The sequence below is a fragment of the Ranitomeya variabilis genome, chromosome 5, assembly GCF_051348905.1.
Source record: "Ranitomeya variabilis isolate aRanVar5 chromosome 5, aRanVar5.hap1, whole genome shotgun sequence".
Classification (NCBI taxonomy): domain Eukaryota; kingdom Metazoa; phylum Chordata; class Amphibia; order Anura; family Dendrobatidae; genus Ranitomeya; species Ranitomeya variabilis.
In genome coordinates this window covers 172,753,173-172,768,401 of record NC_135236.1, presented here as the reverse complement: position 1 = coordinate 172,768,401, position 15,229 = coordinate 172,753,173, and the positions used below count along the sequence as shown (strand labels likewise).

Here is a 15,229-nt window from a genome sequence, read left to right as displayed (position 1 = left end):
GCGACATTGTCCCCTGATGACAATTGAGACTACCCTCAAATGAAATGTCACAGGAGGTAAAGTAAGAAAACACATATAGGGACTAGCAGGAGAAGGAAAGGAGTAGGGCATTTTAAAATAAATCAAATTACAAAAGTGGTTAAAGGTTAAAAATAGATATTTATAAAAGGCATGTTAGCTACTGGACAACCCCTCTAAATAGAGTCTATCAGCATAAAATGACTGTATAAAGCAAGCACAGGCGCTCGGTGCACCCTTGGTGTGGCCAAACAGCTAACCTTCCCACCTACTTGATTTCCATCTGTCTCTGCCCCCTCTTCTTTGATTGACTGCTCCGAGTTTACAGGAGCCAAAGAATGGTAGAGATAGAAGGAAAACAAGTAGGGGAGAACATGCACTGAAATTTTTGTGTATGCTCTGGGTTCACCGAGCCCCTGTGCTTGGATTGAGAAGTCATTTTTTTTCCTAATGACTCCCTTTAAAACAAAGAAAAGGAGGCAGCTCACCACTGTATTTTACCTGCTCAACTTAGCATATACAGTGCGTTGAAAAAGTTTTTCACATTACACCCACAAATTTAAATGTATTTTATTGGGATTTTATGTCAAGCAGCAGCCGCAAAAGCAAACAAGATTTTAGGATGCATAAAAAGTGAGATAAAATCCTGCGATCCCAACGTATATTATTACCCCTTTATAAATCACTGGTGAGGCCACATCTAGAATATGAGATCCAGTTTTGGGCTCCACATTTTAAAAGGGATATTCAGAAGTTAGAATCAGTTCAAAGACGGGCAACTAGATTATTATATGATGAGAGGTTGGAAACATTGGGCTTGTTTAGCTTAAGGTACCGTCACACTCAGCGATGCTGCAGCAATATAGACAACTAGCCGATCGCTGCAGCGTCGCTGTTTAGGTCGCTGTAGAGACGTCAAACACAGCAGCTCCAGAACGATGCAGGAGCGATCCAGTGACGTAACGGCAACTCACTTATCGTTCTCACAGGTCGTTAGCTCCATGTAAAACATTGCTGGCATTGTTGCTTTTGCTGTCAAACACGACGATACACGCCGACCTGACGACCAAATAAAGTTCTGAACTTCTAGCTCCGACCAGCGATATCACAGCGGGATCCAGATCGCTGCTGCGTGTCAAACTCAACGAGATCGCTATCCAGGACGCTGCAACGTCACGGATCGTTGTCGTTCTCGTTGTAAAGTTGCTGAGTGTGAAGGTACCTTTAGAAAAAAGACGCCTCAGAGGAGATCTCATTTACATGTTTAAATACATGTGTGGCCAGTACAGAGGACTGGAACATGACTTATTGCTTCCAAAGACCATACTGAGGACTAGGAGACACTCATTACGGGTAGAAGAAAGGCGATTCCGGCAGCTAAATAGGAAAGGGTTCTTTACACTTTGAGCCATCAGACTGTGGAATGCCGACCACAAGAGGTAGTAATGGCAGACACTATAACAGCTTTTAAACAAGGGCTGGATGATTTCCTCAATACAGAACATTGTGGGTTACAACTAATTTAGTGACATGAGTGGTGGAGAAACGTTGAACTTGATGGACCTAGATCTTATTTCAACCTATGTAACTATGTGATACATCAACATAAAGAAGCAAGTATTTGTGAAGTGTAAAGAAAACATGGTTTTATAATTATTTTAAATATATAAATTTGAAAATTTTATATATGTTCTCATTTAGGAGGGGATATATGATTATTTAGGTTTTTTTGTGTTTGTGCTTAGGAAGATAGCTGTTAGGACCGCAGTATTCTAAATAAATATCCACCAGCCGCTCACTATTCATCAGCATATTTTATGCATTATCCTCCCATTGGATTTTGTAGTCCGGGTTTTTGGACAATCAGGATGTGATGCACACAAGAGGTTAACTCCGAATATGTGCTGTTCAGGCAGTAGGTCAGGTTACTTGCATTTATGTTGGGAGAAATTCTGCCTACCCTGTTTCTAATTTTGAGAGAGTGAGAGGAAGAAGTCGAACTTATTTGGAGTGATAGAACAGTCATCCTCACACTTTGTTGGGTGCCGGTGCCTGTGTGGGAGGACGACTGCCTGGTTGTCATATGTTTGGACAATCACAAATGTCACTCTGGTCCCATAAGAAGAACTTTTCACAGACAGAAGAGAACCTTTCCTGGACATTGCGACTTCTGACGGAACAGAGTCGTCTAGGTATGTGAATATGGGCAATGAATAGACAAAGGTGAGTGAGATCTCTTGTGGTTTTATCTTTCCGCCCATGCCGAATACAATTGAGGATTCTTTTCAGGCACAGGAGTTGCCGCTCACTTGAATGTTATCTCTTCATTCCCACAGCCTGTGACCCTGTGCACTAGGCATTAATGATCTTTTCAGTCTGCCTAAAACAAAATCCAGAGAAGTTCATAAAATGTTACAGCAAAGCATCTGAAAAAAGTAAAATATTGGCCGTGCACTTAGATCGCTATAGTCAGACTCATACATAACATCTATCATTCTGAACATCCGTTGTTTACTTTTTATAGCATCAACATGTTCCATCACACACTACACCAATGAGTCTTGAAGTGGATCTGTCACCAGATAGCACAATACTAACTGCATACATTAAGTAGATCTAATTGCCCTGATAAGACTGGTGTACTTACTTTGTAAATCCATGTCAAAATGACTGTATGATCGTGATTTTAGCATTTTATGAGTCCAATTAGATTGGAATTGTCAAAACAGATTTTACATGGATTGTCATTGTAAGTACACCAGCCTATTCAGGTCTAAGGGATCTATTTAATAATGTACGCAGTTTGTATTGTAAAATCTGCTTTAAAGATTAAAATCTAAATACCCTCTACTCAAATAAACTACATCAAAGTACACCCCAAGTCTATGATCATACACTGTGTGAAAAGAGTACACTTTGATGGCAGTGTTATTAGAGACAAGGAATGTTTTCCCAGTGGTACACATACCACACATTGAAAAATAGGCTCTACACTGAATGTATTATCTGATTTAAATCATTATTCACAGTCAGTGAGGATACTTCCTTCCATCCTGCCTCCCTACCTCACTCCTTCCCTCCCTCCCTCCCTCCCTCCTTCACTCTCAATCTTCCTTATTTCCTGCCTTCCCTCTTTCCCTAATTCTTTTTGTCCCTACTTCCCTTTCTCCCTTCTTTCCCTCCCTCTTTCCCATTTTCCCTCTGTCCCCTTTTTGTCCCTCCCTTCCTTCCCGCCCTTTTTCCTCCCTTACTTCCTTCTGTCCTTCCATCCTTCCTGCCCTCCTTCCTCCCTTCCTTTCCTTCCTTCCTTCCTTCCTTCATTCCTTTCCTTCCTTCCTTCCTTCCTTCCTTCCTTCCTTCCTTTCCTTCCTTCTTTCCTTCCTTCCTTCCTTCCTTCCTTCCTTCTTTTCTTCCTTCCATCCTTCCTGCCCTCCTTCCTCCCTTCCTTTCCTTCCTTTCCTTCCTTCCTTCCTTCCTTCCTTCCTTCCTTCCTTCCTTCCTTCCTTCCTTTCTTCCTTTCTTCCTTCCTCCTATTTAAAAGCAGCAGTTATCACGCATGTACAGTTCTGCTCCATGCATTTTATAGGGGACAGAGGGAGATAGTCCTTTGAGGTTCTGCATAAGACCACCAAACTCCATACCACCCACCCCAGGTTGTACAATTGCCCCATTGCAACTTTCAACGAGTGCATCTTTTAACCCTTGTTTGTAAACATTGCAGCACCTATGGAGATCACATATTTTTCCCGTTTCTCACTAAATCATGAATACGGAGCAAACTTAGAATGGCCCCTACACTCTGGGACCCTATAGCAGCTGCACGGTCTGCCTTCCCAGTATGTACATCTCTGATATATATCATTTGCATTAGGTTACTTTTCACAAATTCGTTATCCTAGCTGCACTGAATGAAGTTTTGTAAAAAATTAACTTTCAGTTAAAATTTAACGTGATACATCAGACAAAACAGAATGAAGAAATCTTAGGACCCAGCACAAGATATTTATGTGACATAAGTTGGAATGATTTGGGCTAATGTATCCCTGGCTGTATTCAGTGATTGTATTTTAGTACTTCATAGCATGAAATGTTTGAAATAGATATATATATATAATATCATGAACCATCCAATATCCAACCATTTTCTGGCTACAGCTCTTTTGCTGACCTATGCATCTCCGTAGTTATACTGTAGGCTACAAATTGACCCTGTGTGTGGTCTGACACTGAAGTCATGTGTTTCAATATTCTCTCTGCCCCCTCATCGAGCTGACACACACTTGAGCATACAGATACAGGAGCATCTTCTGTACATTTATCAGTAAAATAGTTAATAGATCATATGAGTGATATTAATATTAGGCTCAATAAGAATGAGCTCAGCTCTACTACTGGGGCTGCAGCGTCGCATCAGGTTCAATGTGACTGATACAACCAAGCAGGTCACAACAGACAAAACTGATGCTACATTTTCACCATTACAAATGCTTCTCTCCAGCTCATCAACTGATGCACTGGACCAGGTGGGAACGATCACACTGAAAATAACCTGATCAGTTCCTTTATCAGTTGCCATAAGGCGCTGGGAATAGACGGCTGGTGGAGAAGCTAGTCTCATCTCTGGCCATTGTCCCATAAAATATATTTTCAATGAAATGCCGCTGTGATCGTACAGTCAGGATCTGATTCATGCTTTCTGTGGTTTGGGCATCATGAATCAGATGACGGATTTCCTTTTAACACTGAAATGAAATTGTGTTTAAAGTGAAATGAGACCATGATGAAAGGGGCATAAGACATAGAGAATAGGTAACTCTTGAATGGTTGATCATATGGTAAGCAATCATTATGCCGATGGAGCACCTTTCGAACAATTATAACATGAAAATAAATTATAAGTGCAGACGACTTTGCTATAGATGATAACAGTGGGTCGGCTAAAACCAGTTTGGGTTGTTAACTTTCATCTGATGAATGGTCATTATGGTTAATATGGTCAATTATCACTATATTTAGTGTGGTGTTTATGGAGAACACCGGGCACGTTTCATGATAGTGATTGCTACAACAGAGTATAAAATAGCTACAGCATAAACACGATTTATCTGGGGAACATGGCCCCACGTGGATCCCATAATTCACCTTCACGTGTTCTGCAGAGCACTAATAATTCAATAAAGATAAAACACACCTGGCTCTGAGGATCATTTCCCACAAGCAAATCCTGATAACCTCCCTTCAGTAATCTCTATGGCCTTACGCTGTCATAATGACATTAAAAATATTCCGCAATATCAAGTATCTTTATCATTTATACTAAGGACACGTTACTTTAAACTCAGACAGTTTTTTAAGGAAACAATGTGGTAATTATGGGTAAGCCAAATATATATGGTGTATTCGCAGATTTCTTGCAGGAATATCTGTATGTGAAAATCAGTTATACTAAAGTCTCATTCAGATTTGTGATTTTTTTATGTACATGAAAAAAATGGTATTTTGGATGAGATTCTCAGCAGTGTTTGGTCGCAGTGTCAGTTTTTACCATCAGAATTCATCAGTGATTTTTTCGTAAGCAAAAGAAAAAAAATCAATTACAAAGCGTCTCCTATCCACGGCCATTTTCATCACACAGACTGTATGGTAAAGTCATCCGTGTGCTGTCTGTGATTTTCATGTACCCAAAGGCTTGTAGGCAGGGGTGTAACTACAACAGGTGCGGGGGTTGCACTCGCACCGGGCCCTGGAGCCTAGGGGGCCCTAAAAGTCCCTTAGGCCTATAGAAAAAGACTATTGCTATTAAAGATTTAAAATATTTGAGGGCCCCGTTGGAGCTTTCGCATCGGGATTCGGGACCCATGAGTTTCAAGTTACGCCACTGCTTGTAGGGGTGAGCTTAATCCATAATCTTCCATAATCTTCATGGGGGACATGTAATCCACAAAAAATGCGAACATGTGAACAGGACCAAAGACTTTAATGAGTACGTGCTCTATCTGTAAGATATATGGATAGAAAACATACGTGAAAAATTGACGCCTGAATGAGGCCTTCACATGTGGCAGCCGCAGCCTTTGTGTGAACATAGTCTCAGGAGGTTTTTCTGCATTAAAATGAATAGGAGTTGAGCTGCAGTACCCGAGAATGGCCAGTACACAGAGTATTGGGTGTTCTGGTTGTGGAAACTGTTTACTTCCTGCTGCCATAGTGTCAGATACCGGACTCCTGCCAATCTGACAATGATGGTTTTCCAAAGAATAGGTCAACAATATTAGTCCAGGCCAGGGCAACCTCTTTACAGGCAATCTGTCACCAGGTTTTTGCTACCACATCTGAGAGCAGTATAATGTAGTGTCGAAGACCATGATTCTTGCGATGTGTCACTTACTGAGCCGCTTGCTGTCATTTTGATAAAATCGCTGTTTTGCCTGCTGAAGATCTACCATCTAAATGGTGAGGTGTATAACCTCGCCCACAACCACAGAGTATACACAGAAGGCTGCCAATCAGTGGTGTGGGCGGGGTTATACAGAGCTCATGAATATGGAGGACTACCCGGCAGCAGATTTACTAGTCCTTTAATTATATCCTGCTGATAAAATAGAGATTTTATCAAAACTACAGCAAGCAGCCCAGTCAGTGATACAATGCTGGAATCGGGTTCTCTGCCACTACGTTATTCTGCTCTCAGATTAGATGGCAAAAACCTGGTGACAGATTCCCTTTAACAGTTGTTGAAAATTGAACTAACTACATCAAAATGGTACACATGATGAAAAATTTTATATAACTCCGTTGACATGTTGACATGTTTCCCTCATGCCATATGCTGGCAGGCAAACACCTAAAAAGATAAAGCCTGCTATAAATTTTTGTTAATTTACAATTCCTGAATTTTTGAAGAATATACATAGAATTTTGCTCACTCTAGTTTGAATGGTGGATCCTGTGTCTGTCCAGTGTCTCGCTATAAATGGGGAATAATTGAGCCTTTATTCAGATTTTTGTGCTAAAGATCTAAATTGAATAAAACTAGTGTAGGTGGAGTAATCTACATTTTCAAAATCATATCTATACAATGTTTTGTTTTTCTTCATAAAGGTTGACTTTTTGGGCATGTAAACCAGATTTGCATTAGATTTGTGAGATCTTGGTTGCATCGCCAATAGATATGGGAATAAGCTTTGTCAATTTTCTGTAAGATGTCCAGTGTTTTACACCATGTAGAGATTAGTTAGTAATTAAAAAACCTATCATGTGAAAAGACACTATTAACCTGCAGATATGGGGTTTATCTGAAGGTTAATAGCGCCCTGAACCTGCCGAGGCCTTGGCACTGACTGACAGAAGGATCTGCACTAGGGTCTGATACTCTGTGTAATGTCTGTGTCTGACCGTGCAGGAACATGGTCTGATCATACCACAGCTCCTGGGCAGGGGAGGAAGAAAGAGTATGCATTACAGCACGGGATCGCAACTGATTCTTTCTTTGGCTACGTTCACATTTGCGTTGTGCGCCGCAGCGTCGGCGACGCAACGCACAACGCAAACAAAACCGCAACAAAACGCACGCTAAAACGCTGCGTTTTGCGACGCATGCGTCCTTTTGCCGAAAGTTGGACGCAAAAAAAATGCAACTTGTTGCGTTCTCTGCGCCCAACGCTTGCGGCCATGCGTCGCAAAACGCAGCACAACGCATGTCCATGCGCCCCCATGTTAAATATAGGGGAGCATGACACATGCGGCGACGCTGCGGCGCCCGACGCTGCGGCGCCGAACGCTAATGTGAACGAAGACTTTGAAGTAAAACATTGTTTTAAAAGCAGGCAGGGAAATGTTTTATCTCACAGAAAGAATCAGCTGTGATCCATGCTGTAATGTCTGTATACTCTTTTGCATCCTCCGCTGCCCAGGAGCTGTGATATGATCAGACCATGTTCCTGTACGGTCAGACACAGTCATTACACAGCACACAGCAGGGACACATTTATAAGATTATCTCAGCACAGGAATATTTTATTTAAACACATCCAATTGTGGAAATTATTACTATTCTGAGATCTATTGATTAAAATTATCTTTTGTTCGTGGGAAAACCCTTTTAAAGGGAACCTGTCACCTGAATTTGGTGGGACCTTTTTTCGGTCCGATGGGCAGTGTTTTCGGCATTCGCCGGCGCACTATGTCCCGGAGGTATTTCGCTGTGTTCCGGGACATAGTGCGCCGGCGCATCCCCACTAATGCTTTTCGGCTTTGCCCGCAGTTGGGCAAAGCATGTGTTCTACGGAGGACAGCGAATCAACTTCAAGCAAATATTGTGGCCAGCGTGCAGCCAGCGGGAAAGGAAGGGGTGAAAAAACACCTGAAAACACCGCCCATCGGACCGAAAAAAGGTCCCACCAAATTCAGGTGACAGGTTCCCTTTAAGGACAGAAATGTCCAGCAATGATGGGAATGTTTTAAAAATTATATTATCAAAGCTCCTCTTCCACCTAAACCACCACCTCAACCTCCTCCTCCACTTGGACCTCTGCCCCCTGGTTCAAGATTATAATTTTTTATTTTTTCTATTCTATTATTTTAAGTAATTTCCCTATCCACATTTGTTTGCAGGGCAATTGTCCTGCTCTTGCCCCCATTTGGCTTCCTTTTTGCGGTCCCCTATCCTTTGCTATGATCATTTTACAATCATTTTAAAGTATCAATGTTTGGGTCCCCATTGACTTCTATTGAGTCCGTAGTTCGGGGTCAAGTTCAGATGCTGAACCGGACCTTCAACTCTAGTTCAGCCAAACCTGAGGAACCCGAACATCCACGGGTCCGCTCATCCCTAGTTTTTTGTATATTGCATTGGGTTATTGGTCAATTGTGTGTGGTTTCTAATTACTGTATGTATATATTATTAATACAGAATGCATTTTTTTACACTGCATATTGGGTACGAGTTATTGTGGCTGGATTATAGATTTAGTATTTATCAGAGTTCTGGCCAAGATTGTTCTATTTTTTATTTAAGAAAAAATTGTGTCACAAGTAAAGCCCCACCTCTGTCCAACATGCCACACACCTTTTCAGTGAGGGCACACCTATTGTTGAACATATCGTAAAGGGTGTCCTAAACATATCATAAATATGGAGCAACTCATGAAAGATAGTATTTTGGTACAAATTACTCTATTGAAGGTTTTACCTCTTTTTGTGGTTTTCATGTTAGAGTAGGACTGGCAAAAGTAAGGACCCTTGACACGGGTTGCCAGCTTAAATATTATGGCCAGAATATCAACCAATACCTTACATATATTGTTATGTTTTTTGTGCACTTTATATATTTTTTTCGGGGTGCATTTGGGACCAAATGGTTCTGTAAACTGTGACCTCTGTTCACACAGGTTGCATCATAGTTAGTACTGGGCAGCCCGCTATAGGGCTTCATTAATAGGCTGAGAACCAGATGCTCTGCATTCCTTGTGTGAACATTGCCACATACGGATTATTTTTTGCATAGGTGTACCACACAGCCAATCCCTGATTGAAGGCCGGCTGTCTCATTAGTTATTATTTTTGCTCCTGTGCAGTTGCCATTTTACTTGGGTCCGCTGCACCCTGTTAGTGCAATTGTATTGAGGCCTAGTTAATTCCCTTTTTCTCCCATTGATATCACCTCTACACCAGCAAAAAAAGAATCTGACAGATATATGAAAACGAGGCCCCATGTAACATGAAAAAAGACACATAAATTGCTTGAATATCAAAATTATTTTTTTTTATCCGCATGTAAGAAAAAAAACCAAAAATGTGCTTGGTCAGGAATTGCAACAAGATTGGACTAAATGATGCTCAGAGTCATTTATCATATTTATATGGTATAAAGATTGATCTCATCTACTTATACCCAAAAAGTATAAAAATGTTATATCTTCCATACTCTTTACAGTATATAGTCCTCTTAAATTATAAAGTTTCTATCCAAACAGAAATTCAGCATATTTAGTATGTGGAATACCGGAAGCGCATGATCTTCATGCTATTGTCAATCCTCCGGTGAAATATCTGCATTATCAGTCCTTAATATGCACCACTCCAAACCCCCACCTCTACAACATTTTTACCAATAAAATATGACACAGGAATTTGGATAATTTGGGCACAGCAGCCTTTATTTAAACAAACAGATAATAAAATTCAAACATTTAATACATAATAATGGTAGGGTTCTTGAAGCTCCATAATCTGGTGATTTCCAAAAACAGAGACCATAAACCATAATTAATCCCAGCCACTACTCCACTGGCTCATAAACACCATAACCCGTAGGATTCCATTCCACATTTAATCTTCCAGGGACCCGACATTCCATTGCCACAAGTCCCCCAAAATCACCAGACCAAAAACCATCTTTTCCAATTGAGGAATCCATAACCTATTGAATTCCCCAGAGCAATTTAGAACCAACTTCAAGGACACCCCAACCGCCACAACGAGGGCACTTTGAACACCTCAAATGCTTGAAACCGCCCTACCCCGCATTGTAATGGCTCTTTCAATTCCTTTTTGTAGAACCAAGGCCCACAGAGCAATGCCTATAGCAGTCAAGTGCACACCAAACCAACCAAAATGGAGAGCTGCAATGTTGCCATTTCGAGTAACAAAACTGGACAACTGGACTATTCACTTTTATCCGGCCTATTGACCTTCCCAACTGACTGAGCATTCCGCAAACATTTTCACATGAGGATTTGAGGCCAAACTGTAACCATCCTGGAAAATGATATTTAAAGGCACAACAAGTCATATATAATATCCCTAATAAAATCTCTAAAAGGACGGATTCCGAAGTTGTTAAACCCCATATGTAACACTAAAATGTCCAGAGCCCTATCCTTTGCTTTTTGGAAGTGCATCTGAACAGCAAGGTGGATTGGTGTTGAGGGGAGATAGAGAGAAAAAAAAATAAATCTATAAATCTTCAGCACAGCGAGTGTGAGCGAGCTGAGTGTGACCTGAGCGTAAGTGTGAACGGCGGTAAGTGTGTGACTTGTGATTCAGTGAGGAGGTATTTGGAAGGCCTTTAACAAATACCTGTGTGAATTGGAGTGAGTTGCTGAATTGGGAGTAGCTATATTCATAAGGAGTTAACTTAGGGTGGGGGCTCATAATTAAGGGGATATAAGGGGCAGCTGTTTGGGGCTCAAGTCCTTTTTGGAAGTGCATCTGAACAGCAATGTGGATTGCTGTTGAGGGGAGATAGAGAGAAAAAAAAATAAATCTATAAATCTTCAGCATAGCGAGTGTGAGCGAGCTGAGTGTGACCTGAGCGTAAGTGTGAACGGCGGTAAGTGTGTGACTTGTGATTCAGTGACTTTGGAATCAGGGAGTTTCCAAGGGAGGAATTGCTTCTGTTTTTTTTTTTTTTTTTGGTTTAATTAATACTTTGTATTTATTTTTAATTAACGTTTCTGTGTGGTGCAATCCCCATTAGGAAATGTGCTCCACAATTGTTAATGCCATCCAGTGTACATCTTGCCACATGTATGCAGTCCTTGACCAGCCGGTCGAGGGTGCATACTGCTGTGCGAGATGTGAGCACATTGTGCCTTTGGAAACCCAGATACTGGATCTAAATGTGCAGCTGGCAACACTGAGATCCATAGACAATATGGAGAGGAGTCTTCTGCTCACAGAGCAGACGCTCAATGGGATAGATGAGGAGGGGGATGGTAGGATGGAGCTGCAGGACAGTGTGGCAGTTAGCTGGGTGACAGATAGAAGGTGGGGTAGAGGGAAGAGTGCCAGGGAGGCTAGTCCTGATCTGGCACACCCCAATAAGTTTGCTAAGTTGGCAGATGAGGGGGGTGCCAGTACAGGGGTAGCACTGCTGCAGCCAGGCATGTCCTCTGAAAGCCGGAGGAGTGACTGCTCCAGTAAGGAGGGAAAAAGGAGAGCAGGGCAGGCCAGACAGGTGCTGGTAGTGGGGGACTCAATTATTAGGGGAACAGATAGGGCAATCTGTCACAAAGACAGGGATCGTCGGACGGTGTGCTGCCTACCTGGCGCTCGAGTCCGACACATCGCTGATCGGGTGGACAGATTACTGGGAGGGGCTGGTGAGGACCCAGCGGTCATGGTGCACATTGGCACAAATGACAAAGTTAGAGGTAGGTGGAAGGTCCTTAAAGATGATTTCAGGGAATTAGGCTGCAAGCTGAAAGCAAGGACCTCCAACGTGGTATTTTCCGCAATACTGCCTGTACCACGTGCCACGCCAGAGAGGCAACGGGAGATTAGGGAGGTTAATAAGTGGCTCAAGAATTGGTGTAGGAAGGAGGGGTTTGGGTTCCTGCAGAACTGAGCCGACTTCTCAGTTGGCTACAGGCTCTACGCTAGGGACGGGCTGCACCTCAATGGGGAAGGTGCAGCTGTGCTGGGGGAGAAAATGGTTAGAAGGTTGGAGGAGTGTTTAAACTAGGGATTGGGGGGAGGGTATTCATTTTATAGGAGGGGACGATAGTGCAGATAGAGACCTGGGCACAAATAAGGAAGTTGGGGGTGGCGGTGGCATGGGGGGTGGGGTTAGAACAGTTAGTAATTTAAGAAAGAATAGAGGTACAGAGAGTAACATCAAGTGCATGTATACTAATGCCAGAAGCCTCGCCAACAAAATGGATGAATTAGAACTAATGTTGTTGGAACATAATTATGACATGGTGGGGATATCTGAGACGTGGCTGGATGAGAGCCATGACTGGGCTGTTAACTTGCAGGGCTATAGCCTTTTCAGAAATGACTGTACAGATAAGCGAGGGGGTGGGGTGTGTCTGTATGTAAAATCGACCTTAAAACCCATCCTGCGTGATAATATAGGTGAATCTAATGAAAATGTAGAGTCTCTGTGGGTGGAGATAAGGGGAGGGGGAAAAAATAATAAATTACTGATAGGGGTTTGTTATAAATCTCCAAAACTAATGGAAGCAATGGAGAATATCCTCGTAAAGCAAATAGATGAAGCTGCGACTCAAGGAGAAGTCATTATTATGGGGGACTTCAACTACCCTGAAATAGATTGGGGAACAGAAACCTGCAGTTCCAGCAAAGGTAATCGGTTTTTGACAACTATGAGAGACAATTACCTTTCACAACTGGTTCAGGACCCAACAAGGAGGGGGGCACTGCTAGACCTAATATTAACCAACAGGCCAGACCGCATATCAAATATAAGGGTTGGGGGTCACTTGGGGAATAGTGATCACAAAATAATAAGTTTTCATGTAACCTTTAATAAGATGGGTAGTAGGGGGGTGACAAGGACACTAAACTTCAGGAGGGCAAATTTCCAACGGATGAGAGAGGATCTTGGTGCAATTAACTGGGACGATATCCTGAGACACAAAAATACACAAAGAAAATGGGAGACATTTATTAGCATCCTGGATAGGACCTGTGCACAGTATATACCGTATGGGAATAAACATACTAGAAATAGGAGGAAACCAATATGGCTAAATAGAGCTGTAAGGGGCGCAATAAGGGACAAAAAGAAAGCATTTAGAGAATTAAAGGAAGTAGGTAGTGAGGAGGCATTAAATAAATACAGAAAATTAAATACATTCTGTAAAAAGCAAATCAAGGCAGCAAAGATTGAGACAGAGAGACTCATTGCCAGAGAGAGTAAAAATAATCCCAAAATATTCTTTAACTATATAAATAGTAAGAAACTAAAAAATGACAGTGTTGGCCCCCTTAAAAATAGTCTGGGTGAAATGGTGGATGAGGATGAGGAAAAAGCTAATATGCTAAATGACTTTTTTTCATCAGTATTTACAAAAGAAAATCCCATGGCAGACAAAATGACTAGTGATAAAAATTCCCCATTAAATGTCACCTGCTTAACCCAGCAGGAAGTACAGCGGCGTCTAAAAATAACTAAAATTGACAAATCTCCGGGCCCGGATGGGATACACCCCCGAGTACTGCAGGAACTAAGTACAGTCATTGATAGACCATTATTTTTAATCTTTAAAGACTCCATAATAACAGGGTCTGTACCACAGGACTGGCGTATAGCAAAGGTGGTGCCAATATTCAAAAAAGGGGCAAAAACTGAACTCGGTAATTATAGGCCAGTAAGTTTAACCTCTACTGTGGGTAAAATCCTGGAGGGCATTCTAAGGGATGCTATGCTGGAGTATCTGAAGAGGAATAACCTCATGACCCAGTATCAGCACGGGTTTACTAGGGACCGTTCATGTCAGACTAATTTGATCAGCTTCTATGAAGAGGTAAGTTCCGGACTGGACCAAGGGAACCCAGTGGACGTAGTATATATGGACTTTTCCAAAGCTTTTGATACGGTGCCACACAAAAGGTTGTTACATAAAATGAGAGTAATGGGGATAGGGGAAAATATGTGTAAGTGGGTTGAGAGCTGGCTCAGGGATAGGAAACAAAGGGTGGTTATTAATGGAGCACACTCGGACTGGGTCACGGTTAGCAGTGGGGTACCACAGGGGTCAGTATTGGGCCCTCTTCTTTTTAACATATTTATTAATGACCTTGTAGGGGGCATTCAGAGTAGAATTTCAATATTTGCAGATGACACTAAACTCTGCAGGGTAATCAATACAGGGGAGGACAATTTTATATTACAGGATGATTTATGTAAACTAGAAGCTTGGGCTGATAAATGGCAAATGAGCTTTAATGGGGATAAATGTAAGGTCATGCACTTGGGTAGAAGTAATAAGATGTATAACTATGTGCTTAATTCTAAAACTCTGGGCAAAACCGTCAATGAAAAAGACCTGGGTGTATGGGTGGATGACAAACTCATATTCAGTGGCCAGTGTCAGGCAGCTGCTACAAAGGCAAATAAAATAATGGGATGTATTAAAAGAGGCATAGATGCTCATGAGGAGAACATAATTTTACCTCTATACAAGTCACTAGTGCGACCACACTTAGAATACTGTGCACAGTTCTGGTCTCCGATGTATAAGAAAGACGTAGCTGAACTAGAGCGGGTGCAGAGAAGAGCGACCAAGGTTATTAGAGGACTGGGGGGTCTGCAATACCAAGATAGGTTATTACACTTGGGGCTATTTAGTTTGGAAAAACGAAGACTAAGGGGTGATCTTATGTTAATGTATAAATATATGAGGGGACAGTACAAAGACCTTTCTGATGATCTTTTTAATCATAGACCTGAGACAGGGAC

General features: G+C 41.8%; 1 protein-coding gene across 1 annotated transcript in view; it reads left to right on the top strand.

Moving 5' to 3' along the window:
- The first annotated feature begins 2,104 nt into the window (after window positions 1-2,104).
- Window positions 2,105-15,229, top strand: part of ANPEP (alanyl aminopeptidase, membrane) — a 261,707-nt gene continuing 248,582 nt past the window's right edge. The window contains exon 1 of the mRNA XM_077263513.1: window positions 2,105-2,241. The gene's annotated coding sequence lies outside the window, so the exon portion shown is untranslated. The remainder of the gene's footprint in view (window positions 2,242-15,229) is intronic.